Here is a 14,302-nt window from a genome sequence, read left to right as displayed (position 1 = left end):
AAAGCTTAACTTGAACATAACTCTATTTTAAATACAGTGGTTACTCTCTTTTAAGGTATATTTGCAATATCATTGCTAATATCTACAATTGGCACCAAACCATTTTGGTCTATCAGAAAAGCACCCTAACTATGTAACCTAAACTTAAGTCTAAGTCTCAAGACTTACATTCACAACAGAAAGAATACCTGGCCTTATCTTATAATAAACAACTATATTTTAAGATAAAAATAGACCACATGTTCTATATACAGTGATAACTAATTTGAAGCTCAAATGACAAAAAACCAAATGAATAGTTGATATAAGAAAAACAGCTTATAGGGCCAGAGTGGTGTTACAGCGGTAGGTTGTTTGCCTTGCAGGAGGTTCGATCCCCTGGCATCTCATAAGGTGTGCCGAGCCAGGAGCGATTTCTGAGCACATAGTCAGAAATAACCCCTGACCATAACAGAGTGTGACAAAAAAAGAAAGAAAAAAGCCATGTATTTCTACACAACATGCACATTTAGTGCATTTCTGGATTAACTGACTGTATTATACTCTTATTTATAATATTTGCAGTCATTTATGTAATTCTTGGTAAGGATTTATGAAATTTTTTCTCTGGCGTGCTGTATTATAGTGCTACTTTCATGTGGTTTTATGGTACTTTTCCATTCTAAAATATTGACTGTAATATATAACATTGACTTCTGGGTCACAACCAACATTATCAAAAATACTGGTTCTTGCTGTCTAGGACATGATGGAACTTAAAAGGAAGCATACAAAATTTATGTGTCCTATTGGGCAACTCAAAAGAAAAGCATCTGACTTAAGCACAATGTCTCTAGCACTATGTGACCTCCTGCATATCATCTTTCCACAAACTTCCCAACCACATCCCTAGGGTTAATCTAAGTTCGCTCCCTGTTTCTAGGATCATGCACTAAGTGAATATCTTGCATTCTAATGAGAATTCTAACTGTCCAAAATGGATTCGTTTGTGTTATAATTATTAATGCTATATATCACATAGATTGCATATTTATATATCACATACATTATTAATTCATTCATAAATTTGAAATAGAGGATAATTTTAGTTAAAAAATAGGACAATTTTCTATAGGGAAACCACTAAAGATAATCTTGAGCTGCTAAAATGATCTGACTTGACTCACATCCTTTCAAGAAAGTCTACATATTGTCCTGGAACAACCTACCTCCAAAAGAGTAGAGGTTATACACTAAGAGACCTGACACTGGAATTAAGATCAGTGTGATAAAATTTCTTCCTTCCAATGTTACTGCTTTGCTCATCCTCACTAAACTTAAAAGTTCCTGTTATATCTCTTAAATTATAGAGGGAATTACCACAAATTAAGTATATGGAGTACGTCGATGAATACTGAAATTCTATAATCACACAGTGAGTGAAGCTGATTATTGTATTTATTCTCTTATTCTTCCAACCCTTCACTGGCATATCTACATATGTGTATAATATAAGTACTATTTTTAGTAGTATAGTATTAGGAACTTAACTGCCCTCTTCCTCAAATCTATATATTGAAAGAATAAGTACTAGTGCTTTAAATAGTCATTTTAAAGATTTAAGTAAGATGAGGGCCTACGCATGCACTCAATACCAATTAACCAGTTCTTAAAAAAAAAAAAGAAAATTTTAGAAACCAAAAAATAAATCCAGAACTTACAGGACACAGAGGAAAGACCGAGTGAGGACACAGTAAATAGATAGCCATCTGCAAGCCAAGGACAATATGTAGAAAATATTCTGCTGACAGCTTGATCTTAGATTGTCAGCCTCCAGAATTATGAAACAATAAGTATCTGTTGTTCAATCCACCAGTTTGCATCTTGTTATAATAACCCTAGAAAAATTATAAAGGGTTTTTGGTACTGCAAGTTGGGGGGTGCTGCTGTGATAAATATCTAAAAATATGAAAATGTCCTTGAAAGTAAAGCATGAATAATGGCAGAAATTGGAAGAGTTCTGAAGGCATATGATCAAATCCACTGCCTGGAATTATTATGGTAGAATTCTGTCTTCAATTGAGGTCTCATATGTAAATGGAGAATATAATGTTGGACTTGGACGATTGAAGAAAAGTAATCTTTGTTATACAATTATGAAATTTTCCTTTTTATAATGAGGATAAAGAACTTAACTGAGCAGTGTTCTAGGGTTTTTGTGGAAAACAAAAGAAAACTAATAATAATAAACTAATAAGCTGAATGAGTTTATAAGCAAAGCATGAGATTTATCACATAGTTTCTCCTTCTTCAGATTATAGTAAAATTTGTGAGGACAGAAATACATTTGAGGAACTTACAAGAAAATCAGTATGGAGAATTCTCAGCTTGTCAATATTATGAGAGCGACAGAGAAGAAAGGCAAGGAATGTTCTGAAGAAAACACCAAAAGTGTGTTTGAACAATCATCCCATAAACAGTTTGAGGGTGTGACTTATGAAGCTAATCATCCATCTCTGAAGAAGACAAGTACAGAGCTTGCTCTGTATCAGCAGGAATGCTGTCAGCTTTGACTAAAGGAAACAGATATGACAAAATGAATAAAGACTGGTAAACTGCTGGGATTTAATAGCTTGGAACAACAGAACTATCCATTTGCCAATATGTGTTGCTTCAAAAGAAGACCAAACCTTAAGTCTATCTGCCACTTTTCTGGGTCTAGAGAGGAAAAAATGCCATTCTTTGACTTCAGAAATCAGGTTCTATTTTCTTGGTAAATCAGGCTGCTGCTCAGAGCATCAGAAAACAATACTTTCTCAGGGACAGAAGGACACACCATCTCAGGGAGTCCCCAAAGTTGGAGTGATGTTCTTAGTGAGCCTGACAACAGAACATGAAGGCAAAGAGAATTTTCCTCAAGCCCTAGTATATAATGAAACTTGACAGGCTAAATTTTAGATATACTCAAGCCCTTTATTGAATGGGGATCAACTATTCCATGCCTGACTTATCATTTTATTTTGAAAGCAAAAAAATGAATGATTTTAGATTCAGCTAGAGAGAAAATTTGTTTCAGAATAAATGTTAGCATTAAATATCATTCATGATTTATATATTTGATGAAACAGGGGCCTTTGGGTTGAAACTTATATAGAATCAGATCAGTTTGTTGAGAGGGGGATGAATATGTTTTGTATAAGGAAAAAGTGTGGTTTTTGGAGATTCAAGTAGCAAGAGTGCTATGGACTGTATCACAAACACTGTTCCCTAGGTGTCAACATAACATAATATGACTATCCTTGGAAATAGAGTCTTTAAAAATGTGATTAAGTTAAAGTCACTATACTTGGGCATTCACCAATCTGGAGTCCTTTAAAAAGAGAAAAGTTGGACAAAAATAAGAGACATCAACGATGTGTGGACACACACAAATGAACAGCATGAAGGCTTAGCATGAAAGCAACTGTCTGCAAACCAAGGAGAAACCAATTTTACTCCCCAACAAGTTCCCAGTCTTGTACTTCCTGCTTCCAAATTGTAAGAAAAAATAATTTGTTGTTTTTGAAATCACCTACTACAAGAGTATTTGTTATGGATTTTAGTAACTAATACAATTGCTTGCGCTTCAGTTATCAAATGGAGCAAATTTAAATTCTGTAAAATGTGATACAGATTTTATTTTTTAAATTTTGTTCAAGGACCCCCCTTTTTTGCAAAGTGATCACCTACTATTCTACTGGGGGTGAGGGAAAAAGGGTTTTATATTTTCTGTCTTAAAACAAAGAACCATAAAGTCATAACTTAAATATTAATGTTGAAAGTAATGAAAAATCACTGCCAGTTTTTTGGTTCAGTTTTACAATACTTTTATGATATGATTCTACCAATAGTCATATGAAAAAAGTCAAGAGAGCAATAGTAAAGGATATGTAAACTAATAAGTTAATTCTGTTAACTAGTTTTTGCAACTTTATAAATGTAATAAGCAGTAGAATAAAATCTCAGGCCCAACAGCTTCTAGTCCAATATTTCAGAAAATCATAGTAAAAGAGGAAATAGAACACTTTTCTACTAGCACACATACACTCAAATTCTATCCATTCCTCCTAATACTCATTCAGATTCTTTATCAGGACACACATTAGAAAAGATAACTAGCCTCCTTCAGAAGCAAAATCTGTGGAACAGTGCAGAAGGTGATGGATGGAAGAATGGGGCAGAAAAGTAATGTCACATTTCTGACAAGGACTGGCATGGCTGATACTTATGCTAAGCATACCTGTGACCTGCCAGTGCTTTCCTGTCTTTCTCATATTCCCTCTGAACATGGATGGCCTGTTTGTAGAGGAATAGATGTGGATGAATTGGTTAAGTGACACTATAAACAAAAAAAAAAACAAACATAAATAATAGGAAGATAGAAAAATTCCAGGGCAAAGGGACTATTACCTAGATATAATTCAGCACACATGACCTGAGTTACTTCATTTGCTAATTGGTCCATTTTAATTGTCGGGCATCTGTGGACAAAGCTTCACAACTATGCTCCCATTCGATATGAGCAAGATTTTAGAGTGTCCTTTATGTAATTAAAATAAAGTAAGATTTGGACCTCTAGACTAATAGCTTTCAATAGAAGCTAAGTGTAGGAGATCGGGATAGTTTTGGACACAAAATTACTTGGACTTCCTGATCTAAGTCAGGGAATTTTTTGTTTTGTTTTGTTTTGTTTTTATTCTAACAAGGAACACTGAAATATACAAGATGATAGGGGCCTTAAAAACTAAGATCTGTCTAAATATCTCAACAACAAAGCATGCCTTTATTTCAGTTAAAAGATAATTTTATCAAGATTATAGAGAACAGTGTGTTCCAGAATAAGGATAAAATGAAAGAACACTAGAAAATGAACTACAATGTTGGAATATTATCTTATTAAATTGCTATCATATTAACCTAAGCTTACTCTGCCATGAAGTCAAGAGCACACTGCAAAGTTCTGTTTTTCTAAACATGGTTTGTGATGTGGCTCTGCAGCCAACTTGCAGAAGTAATGGCATATCACAGAAACTATGCCACAAAAGAATCATAGTCACATGCATCTCAAGATGCATGAATAACTTATAACTCTATGCAGATGTCCCATTATTTAACTTGAATATCCAGCTTATCAATGTAGAAAATAGAATGTTAAATAACATGTGCTGTTTGCTTGTACACCCAAATTTCTCATTATATCTCTAATATAAAAACAATAAATACTTGGGTTTTTGTTTTTATTTTTGGCTTTGGGGCAACATCTGGAAATGCTCAGGGCATACCCCTGGCTCTGTATTTAGGGACCAACATTCCTGGTGGATTTGAGAGCAGATGGTTTAGGAGTGGGGGTACAAGGCATCCAACATACCTTGCCACATGCAGGGGAATACTTTGACTACTGTATTATCACCATGACCTTTACTTAGATTATAATTCGTTAAGGTTTTTCATGTTATGCATGAGGAAAGTAAAATTCAATTGTTTTAGTATAACAACATGCTTGTTTGCAGATCCAAAACCAAACTAAGTGTTTCAGTTTAAAAGAATATGGTACTATTAAGAAACTAACTTTCATTAATTACAAAGTGAGCCATAAGAATTAGGGGCTGGAGCAGTGGTGCTAGAGGTAAGGCGTCTGCCTTGCAAGCTAGCCTAGGATGAACTAGCCTAGGACGGACCGTGGTTCGATCCCCAGGCATCCCATATGGTCCCCCAGGCCAGGAGCGATTTCTGAGTGCATAGCCAGGAGTAACCCCTGAGTGTCAACCAGTGTAGCCCCTAAACAAACAAACAAACAAACAAACAATAAAACAATAAGTAAAACAGTACTGGTTTTGGGGGCCACACCCAGCAGTATCCTGGGCTTACTCCAGTTCTGTGCTCCAAGATTATTCCTGGAAGGTGTGGGTACCATATGAACTGCTGGGGATCAAACCAGGATAAACAGTATACAAGTATACAATACCCTCTGTATTATTTTTCCAGTTCCTGTTAAATGTATTTGTACAATAAACGTCATATGCCTATTGATAGCAACACAAAAAGGTTTTATGTGTTTGAAAAAATACACTTTAATATAATCCAAAACAATGATTACAGCATTTAAAAATCAAGGTTTGTGTATCTGAAGAATGTAAAATCATAAACATATTTATTAGCTTGGTCCAGTGATTTGATGAATATTGAAGATTTTACCATGAACCAGGATCTGATTTAGTTTGCAGACAATTAAATTATTAAAACCTTCTTTGATGAGTATATACAGTATTCTACATAGACAAAATTAGTACTTGTAGTATAAAAAACTATCTTCCCTTTATGTATGAGAAATAAGCATCCAGTTGTTTCAAGAGCATGAGGAAGGAGAAACCTCATTCAATTGAAAAGGAGGAAGTATTAATGGGAGGCTGCTATGGTCGATTCATCACATTTGAAAGCTTTGACTGCTAGTAAAGATAAAAAGCCCAGTTTGCAATAGCATCTATTATTCACTTCATTTCCACTATAACAGACTCATTGCCATATATGCACTAAAATGTTGTGTATTTTTAAATGACTCAGAAACTGGGATTTTGATTCCAGTGCAAAGAGCATATTTTGTGCATAGTTCAGTAGAAAGGAGTAGAACAGCACAAAAAGACAGCACTAAGAAAACTGTGAGAATTTGAATGAGATATAAGAGGAGATGATACTGAAATTATTTTGGGGATGATATCTATATTAAACACACACAGGCATCCAGAAACTTAATCTGTATCTTCTAATGTGGTATTAGCTGGTTTCTATTAATATGCTATTAGCCTCCAGTGACCATAAAAGAAAAAAATTCTGTTTAGAATTTATATAATCATAAAAAAGCAGTACCTAATATAATAATATTTTTAGTTCATAAGCACGTATTTTCCAATTTATTTTGTATCAAAATTGTTTATTACAAAAATATGGATCATTGGGGCCGGAGAGATATCACAGAGGTAGGTATTTGCCTTGCAAGTGGCTGATCCAGGAAGGACCTCGTTAGATCTCCCGTGTCCCATATGGCCTCCCCAAGCCAGGAGTGATTTCTGAGTGCATAATCAGAAGTAACCCCTGAGCATCACCGGGTGTGGCCCAAAAACCAAATATTTTTAAAGAAATCTTTGGATCATCTAACATTCTATTTTATTAAATTATTGGAAAATATCTTAGTTATCTCGGGTATAGAACTTTTTTTTGTTTGTTTTTGTTTTGGGGCCACACCCAGTGATGCTCAGGTATTACTCCTGGCTATGCGCTCAGAAATCGCTCCTGGCTTGGGGAACCATATGGCACACCAGGGAATCAAACCATGGTCCATCCTAGGCTAGCACACTAAAGGCAGATGCCTTACACCCTGCGCCACAGCTCCGGCCCCTCAAGTCTAGAACTTAAAGTCAAAAACATGCACAAATATCTCTGTTTGCAAAAGCTCTCAGACTAAAAATTTACAATACTTTTAGGAAATGGGTTACTTTGAGGTGTTCTGATTCTGCTAAAATGGTGTATGTACTCCTAGGGTAGGTAGATCTATAGTGTTGCCAGAATTCATGTTAGAATTAAATTCCAGCTTTCTTAATGTCAACTAGTGAGTTTTTTCCTGCTTTTGCTCTCCCACCTACATACTCTCTCCTAGAGCTTGCTAGAATCACTTCCCAAATAATTATTTGCTAAATTCTCATGGAGAGAAATTGTGACTGAACACTAGACACCTGGCAAGATAAGTGTCACACACCTTGATACATATAATTTTATAATCATACACACATATGATATACTTACATGTGCTTATACTATATTTCTCTACAATTTATACTCTCTTATCTAGTAATAGGGGCTTAGAATTGTAGTATACATTCTACCATGTGTTTGTGGCTTGGCTCTGAAAACCTTACACTATGGTAAATAAACAGAGCAATAGACAAAAAGACAGACAAGTTGTATCCTGTGATCACATTTTTTCCTCTTTTCTATCTTTTTAACTTGCATTTCTGGTGTTCCCATTACATTGAGTAGATCTGTATGTCTGCCATAATCTTAAGTTTTATTTATTTTTCATATTTTATGTGCTATTTTTTGTTTTCAAATGTTAAAGCATTTCCTTTAATGCATGCTAGCGTTTGTATGTCTCAATATATTTATTTACCTTCATTTTTGAAAGTTGTTTTCCTAGAAAAAATAATTCTGGGTTGACAGCTATTTTCCTTATAATGCTATAAATATGTTGTTCTATTGTCTTCCATTTGTATTACTTCATACAAAAAGTCCTCCATCATCCTTATCTATATTCTGTTGTGTAAAATGTGTCTTGTTGTCCGGATGCTGTTAGTGACTTTTTTTTTTCATTCTTGTTTGTTTTGGACCACACGTGGTGGTGGTCAGGTTTATTCCTAACTCTAAGCTCAGGAATCACTCTTGATGAGGCTCAGGGGACATTTGTGCTACAGAATAAAATCCAAATAGTATATGTAAGACAAGTGCCATACCTACTGTACTGGATCTCTCTCCCTCTTATTCTCTGTCTCTCTCTCTTTTATTATCTCTCTTTTTCTCATGCAAGGTTTTAGGAATATTTAATGAAGTCTCAATTTTCTTTTATAATGTATACTTTTTTATAACTTTGTTTTATAATGTGCTATTTGTTTCATTTCAGTCTCTGGTGATTGTGATTCTCTGAGTTCTTTGTTCTACTGATTTATAACCTTTGGAAAATTAAGAAAGTTTCATTCACAAGTAATTCAATGTTCCTGTAGTCTCCCTCTCCATTCAGAATAAAAAACAGTGGGGCCAGAGTGGTAACATAGTGGTAGGGCATTTCCTTGCATGCGGCTGACCCAGGACAGACATGGATTCAATCTCCAGCATCCCATATGGTCTCCAGAGCCAGGAGTAACCCCTAAGTACTGCCAGCTTTGGCCCAAAATAAACAAAACAAAACAAAACAAAACAAAACAGAATAGAAAAGAAATTTTGAAGGGTGGGTTATCCCATAACTCAATGTTTTCTTCATTTTATGAATTATGTTTTCTTCTGTTTCATTGTGACTGTTCTTATTGGTATACCTTAAAGTACAAATATTTTCTTCTATGGTGCTTAATCTGTAATTAATATCATTAGTATATTTTTATTTAAACATACCTTGTTTATAGTTATACAATATGGTTTTTAGAAATACTCTATTTCTAATCATAGAAGATACTCTCGTTTAAATATAGAATATTTATTAATACTAATTTTCTTACTTTTGTCTTTAAGTTATATTTTTATTCATTACTTATCAAACTTTTCTATCTTTCTGGAAAAATTGGTCAGTTTTCAGTGGATGTAAGATATTTATAAATGCTGAATATTTATTTCCATAATACTCTATCATTTTCTTGACCTTCCTTTCTGTAGAGTACACAAAAATTACAATGATAGTATTCACAATCCACAAATAAATTTTAAGACTACACACTCTCTCTCTCTCTCACTCTCTCTCTCTTTTTCTGACCACATCTGGCAGTGGTTAGCATTTACTCCTGGCACTATGTTCAAGATTCACTAAAGATGTTCAGTGAAACGTGATGCCAGGAACCAAACTTGGTTCAGTTGCTTTTAAATCAATTCTTACCCCTTCTACTATTTCTTCACCTAACCCTACCCAACCAAAATCTTAAATCTCTATGTATATTGCCATGTATACTGAACTTTCTACTCCTGCTAATATGCTATTATACATCAATTTGCACCAAAAATGTCTTAAATCGGCCAGATTACAGAAAGATGCACACAAAGCTCTTGATAATGAAGCTTCATGACTCTTCTAATGTACAGCCCCATATTAATATTATGTTTTTAAGTGGATTTTCACAATTAAAATAATGCATATACCTAATACACTTATATTGCCACTTGGATTCTACTCACATGAGGCATACTCAGATATTTGATCTTCATATATCTAACATTTCCCACATACATGCCTGGCTTAGCCATACTTTTAGTATAACAGATCATATGGATTGTTTTAGTTATTAAACTTTATCTTATATGAGTAGAAGGCTTAACTATAGCTTAGAAAGAATTTAGGGTCCAGACATCATACAAATTGGGGAGTTAATTTTAAGAAAAATTGTGAACACAATATTAAACATAAGGTTGCATTTGAAGGCTCCTGAAGGTTGTCATAATGAATAGGATCATTAAATTTGCAACGTGGAAATAAGTAATTGACAGTAAAGCTGAAACTTACTTTCAGTATTGTGAAACTACTGAATTCATTAAAAATGCTAGTGCTTAAGCTAAAGGTAAAAAAAAAAAAAAAAAACCCTTCTACTCTAAGCATAGTTGAAATGAGTCATAGACCTTGTTGTAAAACTACAGAATTCATTAAAAAAAAAAATGCTAGTGCTTAAGCTAAAAGGTAAAAAAATAAAAAACCTTCTACTCTAAGCATAGTTGAAATGAGTCATAGACCTTGTTGGTGCAATTATTTTGCACTTCACTACCTTTAACACTGATTATATCTAGAGGGGTAATTACTCCCAGAATCAGTAACAAATAGTGTATCTCTGACATATTGACTTACCACTAATTGCCAGTTATATACACAACCACATTTACTATGCTATATGCACAGGGATAATAGTACTTCCATCCTCATTGTACATTTTGGTTTTTCCTGCACTGCCTCAATTAATTGCAGAAATTTTAACTGATAATCTGTGAGTGGTAAATTCAAAGAATCTTCACTGGCTCTTAGAAAATAGCACAATGAATGGATAAAAATGTTCATCATCCGGCCGGTGAGGTGACGCTAGAGGTAAGGTGTCTGCCTTGCAAGCGCTAGCCAAAGAAGGACAGTGGTTCGATCCCCCGGCATCCCATTTGGTCCCCCCAAGCCAGGGGCGATTTCTGAGCACTTAGCCAGGAGTAACCCCTGAGCATCAAATGGGTGTGGCCCGAAAAAAAAAACAAGATCAAAAATGTTCATCATCCTATAGAATATGTTGGTTTCTATTGAATTACCAATGTGCACAAACATAATAATTGAAGACAAAGTTGAAAATCTCTAGAGAAAGTCCAATCTAGTTTAAAGAAAATAGCATGAAGACCAGAGTGATAACACAGCTTGTAGTGTGTTTGCCTTTTATGTGGCCAATAGAGTTAAATCTCCAGCATCCTATATGTTCCCCCAAGCCTGCCATACGTAATCCCTAAAGAGAGAGCCAGAAGTAACCCCTGATCTGATCGGGTGTGGCCCCCAAACCGAAAATAAATAAGTAAAAATTTAAGTAGAAGAATATAGCATGATATTAAAAATGTAAAAATGGAGGTGATAATCTAATCTAATTTAAATAATCAATGAAATAAGCCTCCTCACACACACGAATGCACAGACAACACCCCACTCAAAATATTCAGATGTGAGAAACCAAGTATAATAAAGAGCCTTTATTTCTCAATAGGAAAATACTGTGTTTTAAATTTTCAAATGGATAGAATCATGTTTGCTACCTGAACATTTGTATTTTTCCCCCAAAATCTAGTGAACTGATTATAAAGGAAAGAAGTCATTATTGTCAAACATAATTTCAGGATTATGTCACTAAGTTTTCTTGTCTTCATATTTTTGCCATAATTCTATTTTATAATGTGGTCACATGAGAGTGACCTATCTATTAGAGTCCTCTTAAATAGACAGATTCCTCTCTAATTAGCCCTCTGGATGCCCTCAGATTTGCATATGTAAGTTGGGGAAGCATTGATCTACTACAAAATCAACAAAATGTTGCTCTGCGATCCATGTCTAAGTAATCATTCACAACTTTCTGTCAGTTAGTAGCTCTGAGGCCCTAGGAAAATTCCCAACTCTGTGGTTCCATCTCTTCATGTGCAAAATAAGGTAATAAGAACATCTACTGTGTAGAGATGTGAATAACTAAAAGAGGTAGTATTTAAAAGCACTTTGACTAGTGTTTGACCTTCATTAGTACTATATAGATGAGAATTAGATAAATGGAAGAAGAAACATCTGAATCAACATAATGCAACAGAGATTAGAAAGTTAAACTAGATTTTTTTCCAGGAGAGAAAAGACTCTGGAGCATTTTTTAAAATATATTTTAAAGGTTTTTTTTTTTTTTTTTTTTTTTTTTAACCAGAGACATGAGTGAAAACTGAAGGATGATCCAGGAGCAGCCCAAAAAGAAATGATCTAGTATAGACCTTCAGCAATTTAGCATACTCCTTGAGTTCCTTTCAGGAAAAGAGTTGTCTATCTTGGAATGCTGGATGATATTTAGTCTATAGTTTACTGTAAGAAAAATGGGTGAATACATTTATCTATAATGTGTTCATGTATATAAATATATTTGCAGATCTTATGATACCAGAATGAAAAAGGGGCTTTGGCCCAAGGAAAAAAATGATAAACCAAATAAAATTATTAGTGTCGAGGAAAAGACATATACCTATATAAAAATCAGATTTATATTCAAAGAAGTTGACATAAAGATGTTTAAAGCAATGTATGTGACACTTCACTGACAATAAGGAAAATGGAATGAAGGCAGTAGTAATATATTTTTCATCAACTATGTAAAACTATAAGCAATAGACAATTGATGAGGTTGTGTGGCCTACTTTCTATGAAATATCTTTTCTGGAAACAAGCTGATAATATATTGAACAAGATCATATATTTTACCCTAGATATGGTCCCCATCATAGTCACCCAAATGTACAAATAATTATGTTGAAATAGCTAGCAATTCACTGTCATATTTAGGGAAAAGCTATAAATATCTGTAGGAGAATTATTAAATTCATCAACAGGATTTTTATTAAGTTGTTTTAAAGAACAGAGCTAATCTCTATGTGAACTTTAAATAATTATGATTAATTAAATAAATAAACTTATATTATATATAATTAGATTTCATTTGGCTATATTGTCCATAGACATATGTATAATAGATGCAGATAAATGTATTGGAGGATTACACAAAAATAAAGAATTTGGGTAGAGGAAAGGCTACAAAAGAAAACTCATTTTTATTGTTCAAAATAAACAGGATGTAATTCTGTGGTTCTTTTATGATTAAAAATAATCATTGAGAAACAACAATGTAATAATTTAAATGCTATGGAAACACAGATGAAAGAGTGATTAATACTTCCTGGATTGGAGGTGGATACAAATTCTCTCCCTTCCGCATGAGTAACATAAAAAAAAAACCTGAGAGCACAAATAAGAAGTCTAATAAAAATATTACTTCCTTAAAAACAAAGCATGTAACTCTCCAAGTAAGCTATAAGATCCTGAGGGTTTGGGCAAGTCTCTTACATTGATGGAGCAACTTAGCAATGTGTTGTGTACTTGTACATGGCTTTCTTAATGTAAGACCAAGTCCAAGCAAGCATTTGATGGATGTGGAATGTCAGTCCACTTTTAGACAAGCAAGTCAACTGATGTGACTTAAATTTAATTACCAAAGATGGAAAAAATACCATCTAGAAAAAAGAGAATTTGAAAGGAAATACATGGTTAGATATAAGGAATGAATTTCATCTGTTTAGCATTTCACTAATTGTTATGTGCAAAATAACCAATATATTATGTAATAGAACCCCTGTAGCTGACTACAAGTTTCAAAGATGGGAAAGACAGCATTTCCCATTTTGTGAATTATTTTGTTTTGCATTGTTATTGGGTATCACTGAATTAGGCATCAAGGTATATAATCTTTTTATCCTCTCCCTTGGGCATACTCTGGATAAATGGAGCCACTGAACATAGTGAAAATTCTGGACAAAAGTCAATTGGTATGATTGTTCCCACTTATTATTTCTTGAAAGACAGTTACAGTGCAAGAAACACATCAAACACATCTTTCTTGAACCTTCACACTGAGACTCACAAGTCAAGTGAATATAACCTGGGGAATGAGATGCCTTTGAAAAGCAAAGCCAAGCAACCCTGAGGAGGCTATCCATGAGGCAGAAGAAGCAAACACAAAAAAAGTCTGATTCTCATGGCCTTAGGAGGACCATAAACTACATAGAATGCAAGGAGGTGACTGAAATAAAGAGAAAAAGAGAGAGAGAAGGTTCCTCTATTTTTTTTTCAGTTTGGTGGTCACACTCAGCGGTGCTCAGGGCTTACTTCAGGTTGTGCAAAAAGGAATTCCTGGCAGGGTTCAGAGGCCAACTGGGGTATCAGAGATCAAACCTGAACTGGTCCTTGCAAGGTCAATGTCGTGCTCATTGTACTTTCTCTCCTAGA

The 14,302-nt window shown here is 34.2% G+C and overlaps 1 protein-coding gene across 2 annotated transcripts in view; it reads right to left on the bottom strand.

The window, feature by feature from the left end:
* Positions 1-14,302, bottom strand: part of NRG3 (neuregulin 3) — a 1,117,732-nt gene that overhangs the window by 1,000,664 nt on the left and 102,766 nt on the right. The window lies entirely within an intron of this gene.

The sequence above is a fragment of the Suncus etruscus genome, chromosome 17 (genome assembly GCF_024139225.1).
Source record: "Suncus etruscus isolate mSunEtr1 chromosome 17, mSunEtr1.pri.cur, whole genome shotgun sequence".
Classification (NCBI taxonomy): Eukaryota; Metazoa; Chordata; class Mammalia; order Eulipotyphla; family Soricidae; genus Suncus; species Suncus etruscus.
The sequence above is the reverse complement of the archived record's forward strand: the minus strand, read 5'-3'. Positions and strand labels throughout refer to the sequence as shown.